The sequence below is a fragment of the Melitaea cinxia genome, chromosome 9 (genome assembly GCF_905220565.1).
Source record: "Melitaea cinxia chromosome 9, ilMelCinx1.1, whole genome shotgun sequence".
In the NCBI taxonomy this organism is placed as follows: domain Eukaryota; kingdom Metazoa; phylum Arthropoda; class Insecta; order Lepidoptera; family Nymphalidae; genus Melitaea; species Melitaea cinxia.
The window spans coordinates 10,573,118-10,600,374 of NC_059402.1; the positions used below are offsets into that span (position 1 = coordinate 10,573,118).

General features: G+C 33.8%; 1 long non-coding RNA gene across 1 annotated transcript; it reads left to right on the plus strand.

Moving 5' to 3' along the window:
• Positions 1-445: 445 nt before the first annotated feature.
• Positions 446-24,521, plus strand: LOC123656335. The gene is made up of 4 exons (XR_006743522.1): positions 446-816; positions 12,917-12,919; positions 23,996-24,001; positions 24,511-24,521. It is a non-coding gene; the product is annotated as an uncharacterized LOC123656335 (long non-coding RNA).
• Positions 24,522-27,257: the final 2,736 nt, after the last annotated feature.

The window sequence follows — 27,257 nt, forward strand, 5'->3', positions numbered from 1 at the left end:
GTAGGGAACTGTACACAGAGACGTGACAATTAGTGTCACCTAGAACAATATCAACTATCGAGTACAAATACACATACATATACAGCACAATACATACATACATAGATACATACATACAAAAATATATATACACATAATTATATATATACACATACCCCACACGCCCCATCTCTTCCCGTAGGTGTCGTAAGAGGCGACTAAGGGATAACACCGTTCCGCTACCACCTTGGAACTTAAAAAGCCGACCGAGTGGCGGGATAACCATCCAACTGCTGGCTTTAAAATACACAGTCCGAAGACGGGCAGCAGCGTCTTCGGTGCGACAAAGCCAGCCCTGCGGTCACCAACCCGCCTGCCCAGCGTGGTGACTATGGGCAAAACACATGAGTTCACGTTATTTTTGGCGTGGACTTGTGGAGGCCTATGTCCAGCAGTGGACTGTATAGGCTGTAATGATGATGTTCCCATTAATCTGTTGAGAGGAGCATATTTTCCAACGTTAGTTCTGGTAAAGGAGGGAAAGAAAATTTTATTATTGGGATGTCTAGGAATAGATCTAGGGCCGTTGATGTTGATTCGCTGGATCACATTTGAACAACTCACTTGCCCATGTAGAATCTTGTGAAGCGTTTTCAAGTCATAAATTTTTCGTCGCATCTTGAGAGCGCTTAACCCTTTAACCGCTATGTCATAATTCGCGTGAAGTGCCTGTAGCGTCCAGCAACCTTTAGGTACAACTTTGCATAGTGTTGTAAAGTATAGTTATCGATGAACAAAGTAATGAAATAAATAAAAATTACCAAATTTTAATCAAAGGTTTATTTTCTTTATTAAGTATAGTACCGCACATAAATTAATTTTTAAACATAATTATGTTAATCAGTCTTTAAACACACCTAATCAGTCTTGATTGTTATTTCTTCATAAAAAAATTATACTCTGGAGATGGACACGGACTGAAAGTCTCTTGATTTTGTGTTAATTTGTGTTAAGTCTTGCACGAGCATTACGTATTAAAATGATGTTCGTTTCTCATTGCACAATAAATTTAAATAAAACAATTTAATAAAAGATATAATTACCTCTTCATCAATATTAAATTCTTCGTCTGACACAAATTCGTTATCGTCATCACCTTCTAGAATTCGTATTAATTATTCAGCAGTCGTCATGGTAAATTTCAATTTTAAAAAGACGAACGTATAACTTACTAACTCACTACTATATCACAAAAACACGCGCAACACTAATGGAAAATTCCATACGGTTGTGACGTCATGAACGGTCGTGTTTATCCGACGCAGACGCTGGCTACGTACTGGCTATACTGGCGAAAAGGACTCAGTCTAGGGATGGGAATTAGCATCTATCGTCTAGTTGTCCGTACAAAAATAACTAAATCACGAATTTCTTACAAAATATAGATTTACACAGAGCAAAAACAACACGTTATTAAATAACAATTACATACTTAATGTACCTTTTTTCTTCAATAACTTGGTATTTAATATAATATTTTTGTTTATGAATATTCCATATCTTATAAATTTTAACAAACATTATGTCACATCACTAGCTACTGTCGAATAAATACGACATAGGCGTTGGAAGTCAATACACTTTCTCCGGGATAATATTAGTAAATTTACCTTAATTGAAATAGTATTTTATTTTATTTCTTGATATAGTAAATCTGAATTGTAACACTAATTAAAAGGTTGAATAGATAAACTTTCGAAAAAAAAATGTATTTTAGGCTAAAACATCATAATACCTTTAGAAATTGAATATATAGTACACAGGGTTTTGTATCGGATAAATCCGACTCAGGCGGAATAAGCCCGAAATTTTTTGTCGGATAAATTCGACTCAGGCGGTAAAAGGGTTAAATTGAAGTGTGATAATCTAAAGTGATAGGCCGCGCGATAGGAACAACTAGGATACTTGTATGTGAAACTGCGTTGCACGCGTTCAATTCTGTGAATATGTATATTATAGTTAGGGTTCCAGATAGGGGACGCATAATCAAGGACACTACGTATTAAAGCTTTATACAGAAGGCTTTATTATGATTTTATGATATGTTACATCAAAACTTTTGCCTCAGTCGACGGATTTTGATGAATTTTGTTTTAATTGAAACGTGTTACGTGTCATTTGGTCCCATTTAAATTTAATTAAGATATGACACGTACTTTTAGATTTACGTATATATCTAATAATGCGTATTTATTAGGTGTACAAATAAGTTTTAGAACAGTTTTCAAAAAATTCAAGATTTATTAAAAATGAAGTAAAACACAGTTATTTATCGAAGTAATCTCCATCGCACTGAATGACCTTCAGCCATCTCTCAGGTAACTCGCGGATGCCTTTCGCAAAGAAACTTTCGTCTTGCGAGATGAGAAATTTAGCGACCCATTTTTCTACTTCTTCAAATGTTTTGAATCGCACGTCAGACAAATCGTTCTGCATTTTCCGGAATAAATGATAATCGGATGGGGCTAAGTCTGGTGAATACGCCGGGTGTGGTACAGCTTCCCATCCAAGCGCTAGTAACGTATCCTTGACCGGTTTACCCACATGAGGCCGCGCGTTGTCATGGAGCAGTTTTACTGGACGTTTTCCTTTACCAGAAAATGGACGTTTTTTCTCAATTTCTTGATTCACTTGCATCAACTGATGACAATAGCGATCGGCAGTAACTGTTTGACCAGGTTTGAGAAGTTCATAATACAGTACGCCTTTCATATCCCACCATATGCACAGCATGACTTTGTTACAATAAACATTGCGCTTTGGCGTGGATGTTGTCGGCTCGCCGGGGTCAACCCAATGATATTTACGTTTTGGATTTTCAAAATAAATCCACTTTTCATCGCCGGTCACAATTTTCCACAAGAAAGACTTTCTATGTTGCTTGTTGTAAAGACTCACACAAATGTTAAGACGGCTGTTTTTATTTTCTTGAGTCAGAAAGTGTGGTACCCACATTGTTCCTTTTCGAATCTTACCCATTGCTTTTAAACGATAAGAAACAGTTTGTTGAGTTACTCCAAGCTGTTCCGAAAGTTGTTTCTCCGTCTGACATGAGTTTTCATCCAGCAACGCTTGCAGTTCCTGATCGTCCACCTTTACAGGAGGCCCGGTGCGTTCACGGTCACTAACGTCGAAATCACCTTCTTTGAATCGCTTATACCAATACTCACATGTACTTTTAGATATAATGTTGTCTCCAAGAACAGAACATATCGATTCACACGCTTTCCTAACACTTTTTCCTTGGTGGAATTCATAGCGAATGCAGTGTCTAATAAATAGCTTATCGGTCTGCATGTTTAATTTACAGAATTTATAGGTTATGTTTATGACTCCTTTACGTTTCGATACTACATATCAAGCGCCATCTATGATAAGTGAGCGGGACCTTTGAATTAATTTAGAATAGATGTTATGATACAAAATCGAAGTGTCCTAAAACTTATTTGTACACCTAATACTTGACTTTTTTTCTCACCCCACCAGGGTGTGGAAAGGAAACGTATTTATGAGAGGTGCTTTTGGGACATGAATATATATATTTTTTTTATTTACTTCTGTTATATTGGCAGAACTCAAATAGTATTAAGAAAAAAATCATAACAAATGATACATATATACAAGAATCCAACAACAACCTTAGGTACAGTAGCCCACCAGACACAACACCCGTCTGGTCGGAGGATCCTCCGTTTTCAATGGGGGATGAGGGACTTCACACCCTGTTCCTCCCACCCCTAAATGATCATTGCTAAATGTGTATGGAGGGCTTCCAAGACAACATAGAAGTGAAGGAAGGGGAGGCTAAGGAGAGGTCTATAGCAGATTTGGGGTTCTGGTTAGAATATACTCTACGATTTTGTAAACTATCATTAAAAATGCGGAGATTGAATTCGTGGAAGAGCTCTAACAACAAGCAAGCAAATCCATCAGTAAGATGAGATCCCAGGAAGTGAGATGGAAGTTAAAATCTCCCATAATTAGGATGGGACTAGGAAGACAAGAAAAGATAGAGTGGAGCCTGGGAATAATAATAATAATTGCTTCACTGTAGGATTTTATCCTGTGTCGGGGCCCTGTAAAACACACAATACAAAAGTATAAACGCCCAGACCACGTCAAACATCTATATAGATCGGGGATCGAAAGCTCGACCGCCAGCATAACTATCTAACTAAACGTTAAATTTTTGGACACCGCACGTCAGATAGCTTTGTTAGCAATTGGTCTAAGGGCCATTTGATATGATCATGGTTGTTGTTCAAATTAAGATTAAACGTAATCTGTAAATATTTAAAATGTTAAAATAAAAACCAATTTTACTATATATTAATAAGAAATTAAATATATTTTTATGCGATACCTTTTGTAGAAAAAAATTATCGTCATTCTAAAAATTAAAAGAACAAAGTAATTAAATGTTATTGCTCTTGGTATGTTTCCATTTGTAGTTTATTATAAGTTATAGTTATAGTAGCTAGGGCGAGCTGTGTTATGATCAATATATTGTGGAAACATTGCCAACAATAGCAAACTTTGCAACGATTTCTGGAATATTTCCAACTTTAAAATACTATATTATTAGTTTTACTATACATGTACGTTTATATTGTAAAGTTTCACAAATAAAATAAACAATAATTCCAGTAGATGTTACAATGTAATGTACATAACAAAATGATTTATTTACTGCGTTTGTATATTGTATTTATACCAGTGCGTTCTTCTTGGCTTCGGTCATGGCTACATATATAGGATAACTTTTAGCGTTGTAGGTTCGATCCCCGCACATGACAAACATTTGTTTTGGCCATACAGATATTTGCCGTGATCTGGATGTTGGTGTAATCCTTATCCCTCCCAGCCGTGCATCGGAGGGCACGTTAAGCCGTCGGTCCCGGTTGTTATAATGTACATCTGATAGCGATCTTTAAGCTCTGATCCTTCTCCTACATCATACATGGGGAAAGAGGCCTATGCCCAACAGTGGTATATTACAGGCTGAAACGTAGCGCGTAGCGTTTAAGTAATTATTAAAATCGACTTCGTTGGATTCGACGAAAGTTTGTCGTTTACAACCAAACAAGTTTATCGTTTTTACACTACTTATCACTACTAAGTAAAGACAAGGTGCGCTTAGCATTTTCATGAGTGAAGCTTAAAAATGCTAGCGCAACAGGCAAAACTGTAATCACTACGCCAATCCGTTGTAGTTCTGACCAAGTTTAAGCTTCGGTACTTTGCAACATTACTTGACAATATTTTTACTATTCTTCTAATCCCACTAATATTAGATAATCTTTAACAAAACTTCTTTAAAAGTCAAGACTATTCAAATAGAATTAGAGAAATTGCGTTTAGCTTCTTAAAACTCAAATGCATTTATTTATAAACTAAAATTCATGTTAAATTTTTTCACAAAGTAACAAAACAAATAACAAATGTGTGTTTCACACTATATATTTCAAAACACGGTCAGGAGCTTTTAAAAATAAAATCAAAACAACATTTTTCGTGTTTCAAACAAAGTAAATACCTTAACATAATAGTGGTTCCACGTGCGACAGCTTAATAAGCTGGTCGATATAAAATATATAACATATTCGAATTTGGTTTCCCTTGAAATAACACACAAATAACATTATACTCGATTAACCTCCGGTATACAAATACTTGCATCGTTTAACGTGATGTGAATTTTCAATACCCATTATCTGCTCGATAAACATAATTTGTGGTTGTTTAATTTATAATTAGGTTTATAAAGCGTATGTTGAAAACCCTTTTTCGGATTTTTTTATTTCTTTATACAGCATGTTCATTTATTTAAATAATGCACATTTCACATACGATAAAAACAAAGTTGCAGTTTCGAATTTCATAAATTAAAAATTTTAATGGGATGTTAAAAACGCATTGCATTTAATCAATCGAAGTTTTATCTTTCAGAAACGAAACGCTGCCTTTTATACTTATATCAAGCTAATCCTAAATGTTGTTGTTGCTAAGTATATTTTCACTTTAAAACTTTTATAAAATTAGCTGAAGTGAAAAGTGAAGTGATGTACGCACAGTACTTCCGAACACTACAGTAAGAAATTAGGTAATTCTTGTTTTGTTGAGTTTATTATTGTCAAGAGAAAATATATAAAAGATAATACTGAAAAATCGATTATATTAAATATATATTCATAAAAAATTTTGGGGCTACGAAGTTCGCCAGGTAAGGTCATCAGCTCATTTATCTCAGTCCACTGCTGGACATAAGCCTCCCGAAGTTCGCGCCAGACATCCCGGTTTTCAGCAATCCTCGTCCAGTCTCCATCGGTAATCTTACGTAGATCTTATCTGGGCAAGGTCAAATAGTCAGGTAGTTCTTATGTTAAATGAATGGAGTGACAATAAGAATAATAAAAACCCCTCACATACTCAATCGAAACAAATAGTTACAAAAACATTAAAAAAAAATCAAATAGATCTGATAAACCCTGAAATTATATAGTAGGAGATACTACATAATAAGTAGGTACATATTATATTTAATTCACACGATAAAGTTTTAAATAATTACAATTCTTACATCATTCTTATTCAATTTATTCAAATGAACAAGGTTAAAAAACACACATTTAAATTATTTTTACATACATTAAGGGGAGTTGTTTCAGGTATTCCTGAAAAACACGTTTCTAGTTATTCATTTTTGAAATAGTAAACAGTGAAATTGTAATCTAATAAATTTAATTAATATTGTTTAGGGTATACTTTAGGGAATATATCCATTGTAGAGCATATTTTTTGTATTCGTTTCATTAGAATGGTACTTAATAGACCAATGGCGGGATAACCATCCAACAACTGGCTTTGAAATACACAAAATCTAAAACTACCATATTTATAATGGATATAATATGTAGTGATAAACTTTTTCAATTTTTTATTGTTATTTACAGAATCAGTGATGCACGTAGAATCACTGATATATAAATGCAATTGTATAGGTACATATCAGAGCGACAATTGTAAACATGTATTTTTTTAATATATCAGATTTGCTAGGTCTTAAAAAATTTTAAAAACATAAGAACCGTCGACCACAGCTAGGTCTATGGTTCTGCTATCACTATCTATCACTCGAAATTAAAAGCGAAAGCAAAATGAACAATAATGATTTAATTATAGCACAATTTTAATTATAATTTACTACAAAAATAGATTTCAATAGTAGATTTATAAATTTATTTTTAAACTACCGTCACTTAAGAAGAAGTAACTAAATTAGAATGAAAATTAAACGTAATTCCTTAAATTTTAATTTGTAACAAGAATTTCACAAATTATTTCAAAATTTCAAGATATAAGGCAGAAAATGGAGAGTTTCCACTATTAAACAAAGGCTATCTTTCGCTAGCTAATCCCAAAAGGAATTTGCCCCCTTTTCCGATCCAAACACGCTTACATCAACTCTATTTCCCGCCAGTAAACATTACACGAAGACATTGTTATACTGCGTTCCTATTGGTCGAGGCAGTACACGCATTAGGATCGTTACAATATTAAATTAAATTATTAGACGAATAAATCAAAGTACAAGTACATAAAATTGACTTCTAAAATTACAAAAATATCATTTTGTTTCCTCGCAAACGAAAAAAACCGACTTCAATTACATCGACAAGTATTACAACGTGAGTAAATGAAAAAATTTACAAACGCACTAGTCGTCACTACGATTTTTGAAGGTTTCCCTCGATATCTCTGAGATTCCATCATCAGATCCTGGTTTCTTTATCATGGTATCACACCTGGGATATCTCCTTATATATATACTCACTTGATCACGAATTCTCCGAAACTATAACAGCTACAAACTTGAAATTTGGCAGGTAGGTTCCTTATAGGGCGTAAACATCCGTTAGGAACGGATTTTACGAAACTCGACCCCTAAGAGGATAAAACGGGGGTCAGAAGTTTGTATGAAAGTCCTATGTTTTTGAAGTAAGAGACTTTAAATTTAAAATCTATGCTCTATAGATGGTGAGGAGGTGTCCAAATAATGCATCGTAATCTATATATATAAAAGAAAGGTCACTGACTCACTCGTCACGAAAACTCAAAAACCGCCGGATGGTCCATCCAGGATGGACAAAGATGAAATTTGGCAAGACATGACATGAATGTAACTGGCGTTCCCGTAGTAATAACTTGCTCGTGGTACCTCTTTGTCGCTCTAATGCGTATGGTAATTCCTTCACTACTAAAGTGATCAAACTTTGGAATATCCTGCCCAATAACATCCGTCAAGCAGAGTATAAATATTTTTTAGAATCGTTTGCACAAATACTACTTAACTCTTACATAGTTTTAAATATATGTATTCTATTGTATTATATTGTTGTATTATTGTAATATTTTGTATGTCTTTACATATGTGTGTATATGTTTATGTAGGTATATACCATTTAAATGTATGAATATTGTATTATATAACTGCGTTTAGTATTATAAATTGATTTAATTATGTGTAATAATTAACTTGCGTTGTTGATTGCGCACTATTACCGACATATTTTTTATATAGTACTTTTATTAAAGGTTGCCTGGAAGAGATCGCTATAAGAGATAAGGCCGCCTTTGCATACATTATTTGTTTTTGTATCTAATCGTTCTAAAATTTATCTTCTTTTTTGTGTGTGCAATAAAGTTTAATAAATAAATAAAAAATAAAATAAAGATGTATGACCCACTACTAAGGACAGACAGATAAAGTCCTATTTATTACTTATTGTCATTATTACATTAATATTATTATTAATTATTTCTGGATAACAAATAAGATAAGCCCTTTTTAACCGACTTCCAAAAAAGGAGGAGGTTCTCAATTCGACTGTATTTTTTTTATGTATGTTACATCAGAACTTTTGACCGGGTGGACCGATTTCGACAATTTTTTTTAATCGAAAGGTGGTGTGTGTCAATTGGTCCCATTTAAATTTATTTGAGATCTAACAATAACTTTTCGAGTTATATCTAATAATGCGTTTTTACTTGACGCTTTTTTCGTCGACCTACGTTGTATTATACCGCATAACTATCTACTGGATGTACCGATTTTAATAATTCTTTTTTTGTTGGAAAGGGGATATCCCTAGTTTGGTACCATGATAAGGAAACCAGGATCTGATGATGGGATCCTAGAGAAATCGAGGGAAACTCTCGAAAATCCGTAATAACTTTTTACTAGGTGTACCGATTTTGATAATTTTTAATTAAATCGAAAACTGATGTTTATCATGTGGTTACATATAAATTTTATCGAGATCTGATAACTACTTTGTGAGTAATCTTTGATAACGCGTAGTTACTTGACTATTTTTTGTCGATCTACGTTGTACTCGTCGATGTAATTGAAGCCGGTTTTTTTTTTCGTTTGCAAGCAAACACAATTATTCGGATCTACAATTGTTTCAAAAAAAGTATTCATAACTATACTTGGCTCTGGCTTGGCACGGTAAACTTGTTGTATCGTGCTAGTAACTTAACCTAACCTCTTTCAATAATAAATTTGTGCAAACGAGTACTCTTAGACGATAAGCGAGAGAGATCTACCGTCATTTCGACACATAGGTATATATAATTACTAGCTGTGCCCGCGGCTTCGCCCGCGTTGAAATCAGTGTGTTACAAAGTTTTCCCGGCAAACTTCCAGTGAAACTCTCATCAAAATCGGCTTAGCCGTTCCGTAAACCTTCCTCTTGAAGCCCTCTCTCCATTGGTGAAACCGCATGAAAATCCGTCTAGTAGATTTTGAGGGAATCGATCACATACACTTTTGGGGACTTTGTTTTATAACTAACTGACTGTTGCCCGCGACTACGTCCGCGTGGTTATGAAGATATGTATTGCTATTAAGATGCTTAATGCAATTTTTTTTATTTCAGTCACTTGAAATGCTTATATCACACTGAGTAACTTTTTAAAAGGCACAATTTAGTATAATTAAATAGTTATTTTTATAAAACCTCTCTATATACCACATTTTTAGATTTATTTTCAGGATGCAGTATAAATGGACCCCTCCTCACCATCTATAGAGCATACATTTTAAATTTCAAGTCTCTTATTTCAAAACATAGGACTTTCATACAAACTTCCAGCCCCCGTTTTATCCCTTTAAGGGTCGAGTTTCGTAAAATCAGTTCTTAGCGGATGTTTACGCCCTATAAAGAACCTACCTGCCAAAGTTTAATTTTGTAGCTGTTATAGTTTCGGGAATTTCGTGATGAGTGAGTCAACCCACCATACCCCGTTTTAACCCCAAAAGGGAGTTGATTTCTAAAGATACATTATTTGAACGCCTTCTCACCATCTATAGAGCATACTTTTTTAATTTCAAGTCTCTTACTTCAAAAACATAGGACTTTCATACAAACTTCCAACCCCCGTTTTATCCCTTTAAGGGTCAAGTTTCATAAAATCAGTTCTTAGCGGATGTCTACGCCTTATAAGGAACCGACTTGCCAAATTTAAAGTTTATAGGTGTTATAGTTTCGGAGATTTCGTGATGAGTGAGCCAACCTACCATCCCCCGTTTTAACCCCAAAAGGGAGTTGATTTCTAAAGATACATTATTTGGACGTCTTCTTACCATCTATAGAGCATATATTTTTAATTTCAAGTCTCTTACTTCAAAAACATAGGACTTTCATACAAACTAACAACCCCCGTTTTATCCCTTTAACGGTCAAGTTTCGTAAAATTCGTTCTTAGCGGATGCCTACGTCTTATAAGGAGCCTACCTGCCAAATTTCAAGTTTGTAGGTGTTATAGTTTCGGAGATTTCGTGATGAGTGAGTCAACCCACCATTCCCCGTTTCAACCCCAAAAGGGAGGTGATTTCTAATGATTCATTATTTGGACACCTTTTCACCATCTATAGAGCATACATTAAAATTTCAACTCTTTTCAAAAACATAGAACTTTCATGCAAACTTCCAACCCCCGTTTTCCCCCTTAGCGTCGAGTTTCGTAAAATCCGTTCTTAGCGGATGTCTACGTCCTTATAAGTCTATAACTGTCAAATTTCAACTTTTTAGGCGTTTTAGTTAAGGAGATTTCGTGATGAGTGACTTTTCGCTTTTATATATTTATATAATTAAGTATAAAGAATTTAGAAATGAGAAATTAAGTACTTGTTACATACATCTATTAAAATAAATAGGGACCATATACGAATTTTTAATTTTATTTACATTTAAAAACAATTCTATCAATTTTAAGTCTTTTCGTGTAAAATATAACTAAAATGTAAAAAAAATGCACTAAATGCAATTGGCATTTTCAATAACTGCTTCAATTTTATTTTAATTGCACTTGACTACAGCGGAATTTACGACTGCAATTAATCGTTTCCTCGATGTTTTGAAAACTTTATATTAGTAGGTATTTCAAATGTTACTAAATATTACCCCAAACTGCATTGAAACAATGATTAGGCTGCAAATATTTACCTACATAGACCAGAGCAGTTGCTTCCTAATGGGACTCTTACCGACTTTCGAAAAGCCAAGAAGTCTACACAAAATTAATTAAATGAAAAGTCGTTTTATTTAAGAAAAACCAAAATTTCAGGAAATAATAAAAAACACAAAGACGATTTTATGAGTTGTTTTCAGCAATACGAGTGCATTATTTACGATCGTAGATAACGTAAGTAAGACGTAACCAGTAAAAAGCAAACAAAAAAAACTTAGGTCTTTATATTACTCAAGAAAATATCGAGATCATATTTTGTGTTACACACTTTTGACAAAAAAATATGACGCTATAATAATAATATTTTAGAATACTCTTTGGTCCAATGGTAAAAGGTAATGGTCAAATTTAGTTTGCGCAAAGAAGTAGAAAAAAGTAATCTAAAAAAATATCAAGCACCAAAAATGTATTTTGTAACACGCGTATTTATTTGTCAATAAATTGCACGTCAATGTTGATCAAAATATAGTGTTTAAAATTTTAATATGATAAAGAGGTCACTGCACTTTGAATTCATTTAAATCATACAATGATAGCCACGATTGATAAAATTTAACACTCAACTATCTCTTAGGTCACTTGACGTTACTTGATATTGTAGCTTGCATTGCAAAAAAATATTTTTGTAACACACAACCAAACAACGGATACACGCACACACATTGATGAATTGTCAAGTTCATACGTTATCGCAACCAAGGCGTAGCGTCACCGTCATCAGCGATAAGGCGCGAGACATGACCAACATTGATTATTACTTACTATACAAAAGGACGTTGGTGTCAAATCGTAGCTAACCGGTATTGAGTCGATATTATGTAAAGATTTAAATTCTTATACTACGCAATAATTAAGTTAACATGTATGTAAGTAACCTGGTAAGTTTATCAGGTCAAATTATATTATATATTAATAGAACTATTGTGACTTTATAAAATAAAAAATAAAATACAACCGTAGGTAGTTTAAACTAATAATTTAAGTATACAATGTGTGTATACAAGGAAGATGCAAAATTATCAAAACGCACCAAAAGTGACCTTAACGTCCATTGAGTGGCACGATGCAACCTCGCTAACCGTCTACCTCACAGTAGTGTTTAGGGTCAATACATGGATGATGAAAAAGAATGCGTTTGGCTTATCTTAACGCGTTATACTTAATTAAAAATGAGGAAATCCGTAATAAGCTTGGAGTGACGCTAATGCGTCGCAAACCTGAAAAGAATTGGCTCAAATAACTGTTGTCGTTAGGTTTCCAAAGGATATATCCAAAACAGTAAGATATTAAGCCTACGATAGACAATCGTGGCTTGACGGTTACAACAAAGACGATAAGTCAGATCGTATGAAACCTGTTTACTTGTATAAAGTCAACTTCCTTTTTTTATATCGCTTGTTGCTTAGTGCTCTAACCTTGACATTAGCGTAATTGCTTAAGTCTCAGTTCTTACTATCATAAAACTAATTTATTTCGACATTGTATGCATATACATATTATATGCCATCCTTGAATATATTTTGGGGTTTTAGAATTACTTATCTTTTTGTATAGCATTCATAGATTTTCATAGAAAAACTTCATGTTAAAAAAAAAAAAACAAAAAAAGTAAGTAAAAATAGTATAATATTTTTAATGTTATGTTTATGTTTATGTACGTTTATAAGTCTGGCATGGAGACATATTTGAAAAAGTAATTAATAACGCTATTTCGCTTTTCCTTTTTAACCGCCTTCAAAAAAGGAGGAAGTTACTCAATTCGATTGTATATATATATATATATTTTATGTATGTTCGGGGATAGCTTCGTCGTTTCTAAACCGATTTTGATAATTCTTTTTTGTTAGAAAGGAGATATCCCAGGTGTGGTATCATGATAAGGAAAACAGAATCTGATGATGCGATCCCAGAGTAATCGAGGGAAACCCTTGAAAATCCGCATGACTTTTTACTGTGTGTACCGATTTTGATGATTTTTAATTTCATCGAGATCTGATTACAACTTTTGGAATAATCTTTGATAATGCGTATTTACTTGATTATTTTTTCGTCTACCTACGTTTTATTACTTGTCGATGTAATTGAAGTCGGTTTTTTTTTTCGTTTGCCAGCAAACACAATTATTTCGTAATTTTTATGTTGGAATATTATTATATTTTATTATAGTTTGGACAGAAATATCTTGCTCAATATTTACAGAGGATTACAACTAAATCATACTGCTCTCAAGAAGTCAAGAAGTGTTTGTTGTGTTCCTGTACTAAGTAAGGAAGCTAGAGCTCCAAGGTTAGGGTCAATGATAGGTTCGGAAATGCGCCCCCATGCTCTTGGTGTTGCAAGCCTCTATAATAGTCCAGTCATTACGTCGGAAAAATCGGGTTAGAAATGCAAATGAACCGAGAAAGCCAAATTTTGGATATTACGTGGGGGATGGCTAGAAAAGCTTAAGTTCAAATTGTCGACCAAAATAACCTTGTGGGTTTTCCGCCATCTTGAAAAAAGGGTTAAACTCAGTTTTTTTTTTATCATAACTCGGTTCCCCGTTGAGATACGAAAATTTTTATAGAATACTTTTTTGTTGCTCTTTTTACGATCTACAATTAAGGTCCTATACATTTTTCACGTATCGATCATCGTTATCGAGATATCGTTAAAAAAAGCCACAAATTTTGGGAGAAAAAATTGTTTTTCGCTATTTCCTTTTTTCTCGTGAAAAATATCGAAAAATGTTTGAGATAAAACTTGTAGAGCCTGTTCAGACCTACAAATTCCTTTTTTAATTTTTCGTTTTCGAGAAAAAATACGACCTCTAGCGCACCGCAAAGTGAGTAAGACTGTGTCCGGTGTCGATTTAGCCGCTCGCACGGTTGTATCCACAACGTAAAAATGAATGAATTATTTGCTTAAGGGAATTATTTTTAAGGTAATTATTGGTTAAGGGAATTATTGCTATACGAAATAAATGAATAAACCAGCCAAATTATAAATCAAAAACATGAAATTTATTAATCAAAAAATTTGTATGCAGCAAAAATAATAATTACACGTAGTCATTATTGTCACACGTTTTTCTCCGTTTTGATGGTCCTGGCTGGTGTTGAAGTTCCTCCTCGGTACACTCTTCGAGTCGTGTAAATTCTTCAATCGCAGGAAATGATGCTGTCACGGTAGAAAATTCGTAATCTTCATCTTCGTACCTAATCGTCGTTGAATAATATCTCGACTTTGGCGACATTGTCGCATGTAAATCAAAAACATGAAATTTTTAAAGATCCTCAGGAATGGGGTTGGCGACAGACGAATTACGGGCTTGAGCCAATTTGCACCACAGCCGCACCCGCTCCACCTGAAGTTTTAAAACTAATTTCGTGCAAATGTAAAGGAAAGTGTGGGGCTGCTTGTGGGTGCAGGAAAGCAGGAATTAGTTGCTCGGTTATTTGCCTGCACTGCAGTGGACAGACATGCGACAATGTCGCCAAAGTCGAGATATTATTCAACGACGATTAGGTACGAAGATGAAGAATTGTCATTTAGTGACCTCTTAGTAATTCTTTTTCAAAATAACAGAAAATAAAGTGAGAAATTATTAAAAGCAATGGCACTATAATCATTTAAATTCTAAAACACCAAAAAGAAAAGTGAAATGTGATAATTGTTTTTAAGATAGATGAAATAAAATTAATTGACACAATGTTTTAAATAATAAACATACTCAGAATCTCTCGACCCTCTTCAGGAGCTCCACCTCACTCAGCACAGGAAAACAACACTTCTTGAGCGCAGTATTATTTTAGCTGTGATCTTCTGTAAGGTTGAGATAGTTCCCTATACGGACTTTCTTTTAACGTGGGTAAAATCCTCATGGATACCCTCCAGCGCGGGGGCACTGGGAGCCAGACTCTTATTGAATAAAAACCATCCACGTGTGAGCAGACTTCCAACTGAGTGGCGCAAGATGAGCTCGCGCTAGCATGCACCACCTCAGTTCCCCATACGGACTGCCCCAGATTTTTAGCAGAATATATCTTTCTGTACTCTATCTTAATAATTTAATCTCACTGAGTAGGTAATTATTTCTGGTCTAATGACGACCGCTTTGGTGTGTGCCGTGTCGCCGGCGCCTAAACACCGACCGTCGCGTATTCGATTCCCGCTCGGAGTGGATATTTGTGTTTATATCCACTCCGAGCTATATGTTATTTGTCCTTGTGGGTCTCCCCACCGTGCCTCGGAGAGCATGTTAAGCTGTCGGTCCAAGTTGTTATCATATACACCTGATAGCCATCGTTAGTCATAGTATAAATATTCGCCAACCCGCAGTTCAGCACCGTAGTTGATTAAGCTCCAATCCTTCTCCTAAACGGAGAAAGAGGCCTATGCCCAGCAGCGGTATACTACAGACCACAGCGAGCAATTATTTCTAATCATTACCATAGGTATTACTATTCACGACAATTTTCCGGAATATGTAATCTTTAACTATATGCATACACTTTAAACACATCTAGACCCCTGTCGTTTAATTACAGATATCATTTTTCCAGTTAAACATACAAACCGGTATGTTTAGGAGCTATTCTATAGTTTAAGGTATTGACCGTCATAGGAATCAAAGCTTCGTAAAGTTAAACCGTAAAGTTCAATTTCCAGACTTACAATTACGAATAAATAAACAAGAATTCCAACGTTTTTTCGTAATCTCGAATTTTTGCACCAATTAAATCAAAAAATAAAACTTCACTCAAATCCTAAATTTGTTATACTCGTGTTATTATATGTAAAGAAACAACTGGATGACAGTGCCCCTAGACACCCTAGACTATTATTCAGTAATGATCGTAAAAAGTCAAATTTTGGGAGTACATTCTCAAAATTTCAATTTTTACCAAAAAAAAATACTGTATGTTTAAGACCGTACTGCATACATTGCAACGTATTATTGCGTACCAATAATACGTGTTAAATTAATAAGGACAAAATATTACGTATTAATTGATTATATTTAACACAGCGACACAACAGCGAAGAGCAGCTGACTGTATCTTTCTCGCTCGGGTACACTCGGCGGTCCCGAGTTCACCCGATCGAACCTTTCACCTCAGAGCGTGACGTATCAGCCTAACTTACTACCTACGAAAAAATGTGTATGCGGTACACCAAAAGAAGTTTTCACTTCAAAAATAAATTATTTTGGCTGTTTCAAAAGCTAAGTATAAGATTTAAATATTAAATTTTTATAGTGCTTAAGCAAGCCAAATAGTTTACATTTACTAAAAAAGTGTGTAAGATGTTAGTTGAAAATGTTTTACATTATATGAAACAGTCTCTTAAAAATATCTTAGTAAATTTCATTATAACTCGCAATCACGTAATCTTGTTTCAAATTTAACGGATCGAGATTTACATTAGAGGCCAACGAGAGGTGATATCAATTTTAAAAAGAGATCACTGTAAACGTTGTAGACTATATCGATGTTCTATTTCCAATATTCCACTTTATTTCTGCAAGTTAATGCGACCCGTCGCCAAGCAAGCGTTTGCGCCGGCCACCGTCATTATGCATGCATTTATTCACTCTGTTGCAATCCCCTCGAGCACAATCTCTGCATATAAAATAAAATACGCTAAATTTTGTTTATTTTGGTTATCTTTTTCTATAAAAAATCTAACTCTAAGTTCCATTGCTTCGGCCGCAGCTGCTTAAATTAGTCACGTAATTTTAATAATAATTATAACCACTGTACGTACACCGTTTACGGAGGGTATTAATTGTAAAAAATTTCGTTTCGTAAGTTAGTAGGTACCTGCGCGATTCAGCACCTCCAACCCTTGGATTGGATATTTGATTTGAAACCTATTTGATTTCCAGTGCAAGTCAATAGTCAAATAGATTCCAGTCAGAGTCCTTGGTTTCTAATACTAACATGCTTGCAGCAAAATAACAGTATTGTTGGAGAATTATTTTTATATAGAAAGCTCAGTTGAGGAGTAACTTCCTTAACTTCAAAATTATTAGACTTTACTAACAATGACGTCTTTTGATGTATTACACACACAGAAATATCACATTAAGTACATTTTTTTTAAATATTCAATTACGATAACCTTAAGTGACTGAGTGTGTGTACGTGTGTGTGAGTGTGAAGGCACATCGAGGTCAGTTAAATAAAGTTTAAATGTATAAAATATTGATTAAAAAATATTTATTAGTCTATAAACAGGAAATTAAAAGAATCATAACAAATTATCGTCGATCATAATACTATTAAGCTTTCAATGTATATATTTACGAACCCATGTAACACATTTATATATTATGCGTATCTTTATGTATCTATTTTGTAGCTGTGGTGTATAAATAATTATTTTTAAATTATAATTTTAAATTATAGATATATGGTTACTTGTAGTTGTTAATATTACAGAAATATGTTTTATCACTTCCATAAGTAATTTGCACACTTTCAAAAAGTACGCAGTAGCGCACTAAGCGGCTAAAGAAAATATCGTTTGCTTGGCCATTGACACCGCGTTGGCGCAACGGTCACAGTACTCACAGCAATGGTTTGTGGCTGTTGCGCTGGCGGTTTCGGGTTCGATCCTCGACCATGCAGATGTTTGCCGTGGTCTGGGTGTTTGTCTTGTCCTTGTGGGTCTTCCCACCGAGCCTCAGAGACCACGTTAAGCCGTCAGTGTTGGTTGTTATCATGTATACCTGCTAGCGATCGTTACTCATACTAGGGAATATATCAGCCAACCTGCATTGGAGCAGCGTGGTGGATTAAGCTCTGATCCTTTTCCTTTATGGGGAGGAGACCTATGCCCAGCATTGGGATATTACAGGCTAAAGCGAGCTTAGTCATTAGGTCGTTTTTTTTACAGCTTATGTAACTTCCACCATTTTGATATTATTTTGTTTGTCTCTATCTTGATGTGTTATAAATTATATAAACGTATTTTTTTTAATTAATCACAAAAAGTCTAGTTTGCCGCGTCCCGTGACTTCTCCCAACCCCCAACATTTATTAACGAAGAGTGTGGTAATTAATCGCATTGGTATACAAATAATTATAGAAAATTGTCCTCGCTCTTTTCTATTTTATACGAAATCGATATAGGTGATATAGCCTACGTCACTGAACACCACAACTTTCAAGGCTGTGAGAATAATAAAAATCGTTATACTTGTGTCAAAATCTGTCGATTATAATAAATCCAACAAAAGAATAATCTTTACAAAATTTGCATAAAAAAGGTATGTTCTTAGATTCTGTGTTGCACGTTGTTTTAATTACTCGCAGAGATTTAGAGTTCACACAATAAGAAAAATCCAATTCATATATAATTATAATTAATCGATCAATTTCTTTTTTCGGTCTTATACCTATTTAAGATAAAAAAACCATTTGCCCAGTAAAGCTGTGACCCCTCAGGCTCATTGACTACCTATGCAATTTATTACACCAAGAGCACCATTTTACTTGCGACTGTATTTATTTTAATATTTTATAGGTAGCTTACGGTCTAATAATTTTTTTGTAACTTCTCGAACGTTATGAAGAACATTTTTAAATAGAAACAGTAGATTCTTAGGTATTAACTTTTAAACAAACAAACAATCTCTTACGCTTTATAATATTTATATAAATACACGAAGATAATTATACCTGCATTAATAATATAGTAGTGTCGATTGTCGAGTCAATAGTGCATGCATTGCAACGTGACCGTAATCATGTTGATAAAACATTTCTGCAATAAGACATTGTGTAGCGAGTATAGGATACGGGTAATATTACTCGATAAAAGTGTCGCATTCAATGAACAAGTACTGTGTTAAAAATAAAAATTACCACTAGAATTTCTATTTAACTCGATCTTTTTGTTTGTTGATGTAATATCTAACTATTAATAGATACTAGACGGCGCTTGCGGTTTTACTCGTCTATGTTTACTTCTCCGCACTTTAATTTGTACCGAGGCGATCGAAATCATGAGATTGGCCCAATTAAAGAAACAAAGTCTTTAATTCAATAAATTTTATGATATTTGTTTAGAATTTATGTATGTTAGATACCTACATAAGTTTTCAGTAGCGTTTGGTTCTAACACAGTTAATTGCTATAGAAATACAATATCAATAAATTAAAAACAATGTATAAAATGTACACTAATATAACTACAGCATATTAAACCTTTCAAGGCTAGCAATACTATAAACGACTTATAATAACAGGTATATCATCTTGTTGTTAGTCGAGCCTGTTCTGTAAATTGTAATTTTTTTTTTAATATATTAGTTCAAAGATCAATCTTTCATTCATCGTTATAAAATGTAAATAAATTATTAATGTAATCAGCTAAAGATACTGCATAAGTTATTTTAATTTAGTTATTTTAATTAAGGTATTTAACGTCAATATTGAGAACTATTTTTTTCCTTCAATAAAAATACCAGCTTTTTATTATATGTATGGGGTAAGGGACAGCAGGAAATATTTTGCTCCAAAAAATGCCAAATCTTGACTGGACAAGTGTCTCAACCTTACAGAATAACACAGTTAAATAATACTGATATAAAAAAGTGTGTTTAATTCACACACGGCAGATGTGAAACTTCTGAAAAGTCGTCGGAGGGTAGGGTGTTGCAATTGTTTCTATCGACGATGATCACGCAATCGTGAAAAAAATCGTAAACGCCATTCAAAATGCGTCGCTTACGCGTTATGAGTAGTAATGTATTCTGTCTAATTCTCTCCCATTTATGAGTTTGTTTCTTTTCGTGACGCATTTTAGTTTCATCATTACATCATCATTTTTCATTTTCGCTTCAAAAACCTTTTTTTAGGTTCAATTACAATTAAAAAACTATGTATAATTTTAAAATTTAAAAAACTCTTGAAAGTTTCACGTCTCTTCTATACCAGTTCTAACTATCAAACGGATGTAAATAAAGGATACTACTAGCTATGAACATCTTAAGCTGTTTATTTTACACGTTACTTTGCTAGTATAACTCACAACTATCTTTTATATTATAGGTAATATACGGGTATATACAGAAAAAGTCGAGTTAGTAAGCCTTATTATTTTTAAGTCTTTCCAAACTTACATATTTTTGGTACATTTTGCACTAAATCGTATATGATTCTAGCATTAACTCGACCAAATGAGTATAAAACATCTTTAAATTTCATTTAAAAAATAATAGGGGTCAAAAAATACAAAAGCTAAAATACAATGCCTGTCTTTATGTTGTGCGCTAAACTAGTTGTCTAAAGTCAATTCGATTTAGGTACAACACGTGTCAGACCATCAAGATATAGAGTAATAATATATATAACTAGATAAAACTAGTTTCGCCAAGGACGTTCCTATTTAGTCTAATTATTTATACTACAAAAATTTAATCTAGAGCCTGAATGGATTTTATTTTATATTTATTATATTTTATTTTTATTATTTTACTACCAACAATATCTGCCAATATTTTATTTACATGTATATTACAATATTTTATTATGACAGTAAATTCTAATACGCGTATTATGACAAGCAGAGACCTAACATAGACTAATTTAGCCTGAAGTAGACCACCCCGCTGGAGCGGTCAATTTTTGATATGATATTCAAAAATGTTTAGAATTCCTAATGTGTGGATAACACAAAAATAAAATTATATTTAGTAGTATCTCTCACTTCCATGCTCAGATCAAATGGCTCCCTATTCGCCTTCACTGTGATATGCACATCCTATCTACTCTCTTTAGCATCCTATGTGATCCAAACTCTCATCTTATCTACGATCCTGTTTTCACTTCCTACCCTCTCATAATCATTCCAGGTGCCCTGGCATTACAACAAAGCTGGCAAGCTGCAACAAAGTGCAATACCAAATTCAAACTTAATTCATTTGTGGTACGCGCCTCTTTACTGTGGAACAAACTGCCAGAAAGCGTCCAAAAAAGTACTTTCCTTGTTTCCTTTAAACGTAAATTAAAAAGCACTTTAATTCTAAAGTTAATTTACATTCATGTACTTAGTTTATATATAAGTATATAATTACCTATATTATGTTATGTATTTGTATTTATGTATATATAATTATATATATGTGTACGTATTGTATGCATGTATGTATGTATATGTGTCTATGTAAGTTTATGTAATATACAACAATACAATACAATACAGATATTTAGCTATTTTCATTGCGTTTTTATTTCTTGCACTGTGTACCCCGCTATATGACACTCTCTTATGACCATGGTTGTCTGGAAGAGACCTCTTCGAAGGGATAAGTCCACCTTTGCCATCAACTATACATGTAATTTTTCTGTATATTCTTTTTTTAAGTGCAATAAAGTATATAATATAATATAATATATATCCGATAGATGGCACCGTATTTCTATTTCTCTATAAGATGGCGGTTTGGCATCAAGTTGCACAGATATCCGATAGATGGCGCCGTATTTCTATTTCTAGATTATAGATGGAACGTTTGAACATAGAATTTACATGTATTTTAATAAATTATAATTACTGAGCCACAGCAACGCATGGATGGGTCAGATATATATCATTACATAAAACAAAGTCGCTTCCCGCTATCTGTATACTTAGACCTTTAAAACTACGCAACGGATTTTGATGCGTTTTTCTTTAGTAAATAGAGTGATTCCAGAAGAAGGTTTATATGTACAATACATACATAACATAGTAGAGGAACAGTTTTAGAGGTTTCTAATGTGATGTCGTAAATAAACACACTTTTTTCGCATATTGTATATTATATTTATTTAATTTTATATTTATTTTATTTTTTATATTTAGTAGGTATCAGCATTGCACCCGTACGAAGAGTGGGTCGCTAGTATCTATATAATATAATACTTTAAAAGCTATTTATAGATACGATTCAGCCTGTAACATCCCACTGCTGGGTACAGGCCTCTTTCTCAATGTAGCAATCCTTCTGATTACAAATATAAATTATTACAATTACGCGCTTCAGCCTGTAGGCTGTAATATTCCACTACTGGGCATAGGCCTCTTTCCCCATGTAGGAGAAGGATCAAAGCTTAATCCACCACGCTGCTCCAATGCGTGTTGGCGGATATATTCCCTACACTGAGTAACGATCGCTATAAGGTGTACATGATAACAACCGGGACCGACGCCTTAACGTGCTCTCTGAGGCACGGTGGGAAGACCCACAAGGACTGCACAAACACCCAGACAACGGCAAACCCTGTATGGCCAATACAAATGTTTGTCACGTGCGAGGATCGAACCCGCAGCCGCCAGCGCAACAGGTACAATCCATGGCTGTGATCGTTGCGTCAACGCGGCGTCACACATTACAATTACAAATACAAATATCCATCCCGAGCGAGAATTGAAACCGTAAACCGTCGGTGTTTTAGGCGACTACACGCGTCACTACCTACACCAAAGAGTTAGCATATAGTATAATTTTATTTTTAAGGTAATTCGTAACAATATTACTATTGTAGTTAAAGCTATCTATTTATTTTTTAATAAATAAATACATTAATATTAAGAATGTAATTATGGTCAATAAACTGTATCTACAAGTATTTGTAATTTTTTATTATTTCTTTAATTAAAACGGCACAAAATCATTTGAATCTGGCGTCATCATTGTCCAAAATCATTGGCGAATTTCTGAGAAACAATGTTTAATAATTTTTTAATGTCGTATTGAAAAAGATAATATATATTTTTTAAATATCCATTTAAAGAAATAAAATAAAATTATTAAATACTACGTGGTAAGGAATCACTGGGTGGCGGACTCTCCCTACGTTACCTGGCAACGGTCCGGAGCGGAAGGCCACCCCCGGGTAGATTAAGTAATGCCCTTACTGCATTTTCACCCTTCTCCACTACCCCACCTCTTGCATTCGTCGCCGTGCACTGTATTCTTATCATTATCGGAAGTACATACTTTCGAAGTAAATATATAAATTACACAATGTTTTTTTTTTCAATAAGGTTTTACTATCTACAGCCTAAGCTAGTTTAATTACAAAAAAATCAAAAAAGTACAAATAGATTTTTGTAAAATATGAAACAGCAAAGGCTGTAATTACTGGAATACTTCTTAAATAATGAACTGTATTTTATGTGAATTTAAAAATTTACTAAAAGATAAAATTAAAAAAAAACTAATCATTTATGTAATCAGTGATTATTTGTGTAAAATAGTGGTTATTTATGTAATATTTTACTTCTTGTATTTGATTTGTAACATTAGCTTTCGCAAGAAATTAAATCTATTGTTATAAGCTACTTTTTAAGGTTACGCTCCCATAGGGTTCCGAAGAAACAAAAGGTGCAACCGAAACAAATACTCCGTCTCGTCTCAGTCTGCTTGGATCATGAACGCTACTAGGGAAGAGTGGAGCTTTGCACATCGTGCAGGAGTCTCAAACATTTTAGTTTGCGATTCATGTACGATGCATACCGATTATATATATATATATATATATATATATATATATATATATATATATATATATATATATATATGTACGCATGAGAGGAAAACGATATTGATGAAACTAATCACAAAAGGTATGTACTGAAGCCAAAATGTATTTTTTTTCTCTCGGTCTTAGGGGCTTGATTTATTACTTACTATTACTTCGATTTCATGCAAAAAATAAGAAATCTGATAAATAATACTCGTAATAATAATCTGAATAATAATATTCATTACTTACTGTACAAGCTCTAGCTTTTTATGTAGCAACCGTATGTGAAAACGTTTAAGCGGTGTATTTTATTTTTCTTTTTTGGAACGAAGTTCCTTACGGCAGGCTTGACATTTGGCTGGGCGACCGAGCTGAAAAAAATGTGATACTAAAACCGTAAGAAAAATATATAACGGAAGTGACGTAATATCAGGCACACGACTGTATAATATGACGTTTGTAAAACTAAAATATTACTAGTAAACTTTTTTAAATTATTTATGTAATTTTATACTGTCGACAAAAATAAATAAAGACGTTTTTTATTTCACTTAATAGTTTGAATTATTATTATTAGTATTATTTTCTTTGATTTATTTTATTTTACGGTATTTGTTATTTTCTAAAATACTAAATTTCCTAAATACTTTTATGTACTTAATTAAAAACCAATCAACAAAATTAAAAAAATCAAGAACTAGAAAATATATATAAAATTTAACATTTTTTTTTCAAATTCTGTTGCTTCTATACTATCCAAAGGAACTTCGTTCCTACCTGGTGTCCCATGACACCACATATTTTTTATGTAATTAGCTTTAAAGTTTAAACTAAGTCTCTGTACACTGTCTGTTTTCCAAATAAATCAAAATAAAAGTAAATAAATAAAGTAACTATCGAATTATAGAAAGTGAGTTTTTGCCTTATACTTATTGTAGTAGTAATTATTGTAGGGTAGCCAAAGTTCGAGTGACCTTCGCGCAACTGCGGGCCACGTGGTGGTCTAGGAAAATGAATCGAAGATTTATATTAAAAATATATCGCTCTAACTTGAAGACTTCTTCTGTACAAGATGTGGAGGGTCCCTAAAAACACGCTACGAATTCAACTCTTCTCTTTCGGCCGATGCCTTAAGCATATCCTTGGTATCTACTGATCCGATGAGATCTCCAATGTAGAACTGTGGGATCTTTGCTCCAAAACGCCAATCCAAGAAGACGACGCCGATCTCCAAATAAGACGCCGCAAGTGGGCTTGTATTGACCACACCTTAAGAAGAGGCTCCAACAACATTCCAAGGCAAGCCCTGGAATGGACACCACAAGGAAAGGAAAAAGGAAACGTAAGCATACTGACCACACTTGAAGACATTCAGTGGCAGCAGAACTGAAAAAGATCGGGCTGACGTTGTTCGAGGCGAAGCAAATTGCCCTAAACAGAACGCGATGGCAGAGCACTTTGGAAGCCCTCTGCCCCACCTAGGTGACATTAAGTGCCACATAGGACACTCTCGAATACACTTATTCCACTTGTTAGTATTAATCATCAAAAGACAGAAAGAAGGTAAGGTTCTTTTAGAAAGAAAATTGAAACAATCGTACCAAAAATTATGAGAGGCTATGAGATCTATGAGTAATTGGTCTGCATTTGTTCATGTTTTTATGAGGTTTGTGAGATCTTCTTAATAGAAAAGCATTTGATGTAATTTGCTATTATTCAAGTACAACAATTAGTATACTTTGCTAATAAAAATAATAATAAATATTACTATTTTACTACCATTTGTCTTTTAATTAAAATCATGTAAGCTAATAATACCTATACATATGTATACACAAACAACAACAACCTAGGCTTGACGACGCGTTGGCGCAACGGTCACAGTACTGGCTTCTAGCTGTTGCGCTGGCGGTTACGGGTTCGATCCCGGCACATGATAAACATTTGTATTGGCCATGCAGATGTTTGCCGTGGTCTTTTTTTTCTTACAACATACACACACGGTCATCTGTTCCTAAAGTAAGCAACTTAATTCTTGTGTTATCGGTAACAGCCGACTGGTATAGCTACATTTTTTTTTGATAAACATACATACAAATAATACATATATAAATATATATATTCGCCCAGACTGGGGGTGGGAATCGAACCCACAAATCCCAGATCAGAAAGCAGGTTCACTACAAACTGCGCCAACGGGCTAGTCAGTGGTCTGGATGTTTGTACAGTCCTTGTGGGTTTCCTCACCGTGCCTCGGAGAGCACATTAAGCCGTCAGTCCCAGTTGTTATCATGTACACCTTATAGCGATCGCTACTCATAATAGGGGATCAGTGACGTAACGAGCGTAACTCGGAACAAGGAACGGAGCAAGAGAGAGAACTACGAGCACACATTTTCTTTCTCTTTCTCTTATAGCAAGGTACACTCCGTATAGCTAAGACTTAGTGACATGTTAATTTATGCTCGCATAACAAAACGTTCGGTTTTGTAAGATTTATTCCTCATATTTTCGATAAACATATTAAACTCATACTCGGAACTCATAGTTCTCTGATGAATTTAACAGAACCTAGTTGTGCATAGCATAAGTCACATTGAAAGCAACTAACATATTTCTGTTTCGTGAAATTGATGTGCTTAAATTTGTTTATACTGAGTTCTAGTTTATTTTTAATACAATGAGTAAATTTATTAAGATCTGCTTAAAAGGAGAGAGGGACTAGTGAGCCAAATGTAATCAATAGAGATATGGTTTGACAAATTGGTCAATTTTTTTAATTTAAACTATAAAAAATCAGCTCAATTCTGAGTCTGGTAGCGGAGAAAAATGAGAAAAATAGTTTTTGTCCAATTAATTGTGTATCGATTCAACTATATTCGATTGTAGAATTCAAAAAGAAAAGGTTTACACTAGTTAATTATGTAACAAAGTATTTAGATGCACAATTGAAGTTGTAATTGCATTTAAATTAAGTTACTTACATTAAAAGCGAGAATATCAATTAATATCTGATAAACCCAAATCATTATCCATTTCGTATTGATTTAAAATAAATCATAATTTTAATGATGGCTTAGACAGCTGACTGACATTGATACTAGCCGTTTATTTACTGCACCGACCACCGTGCCATCTCCTCCATGACATTTCCTAGATGACATTTTAATACTCGTAATA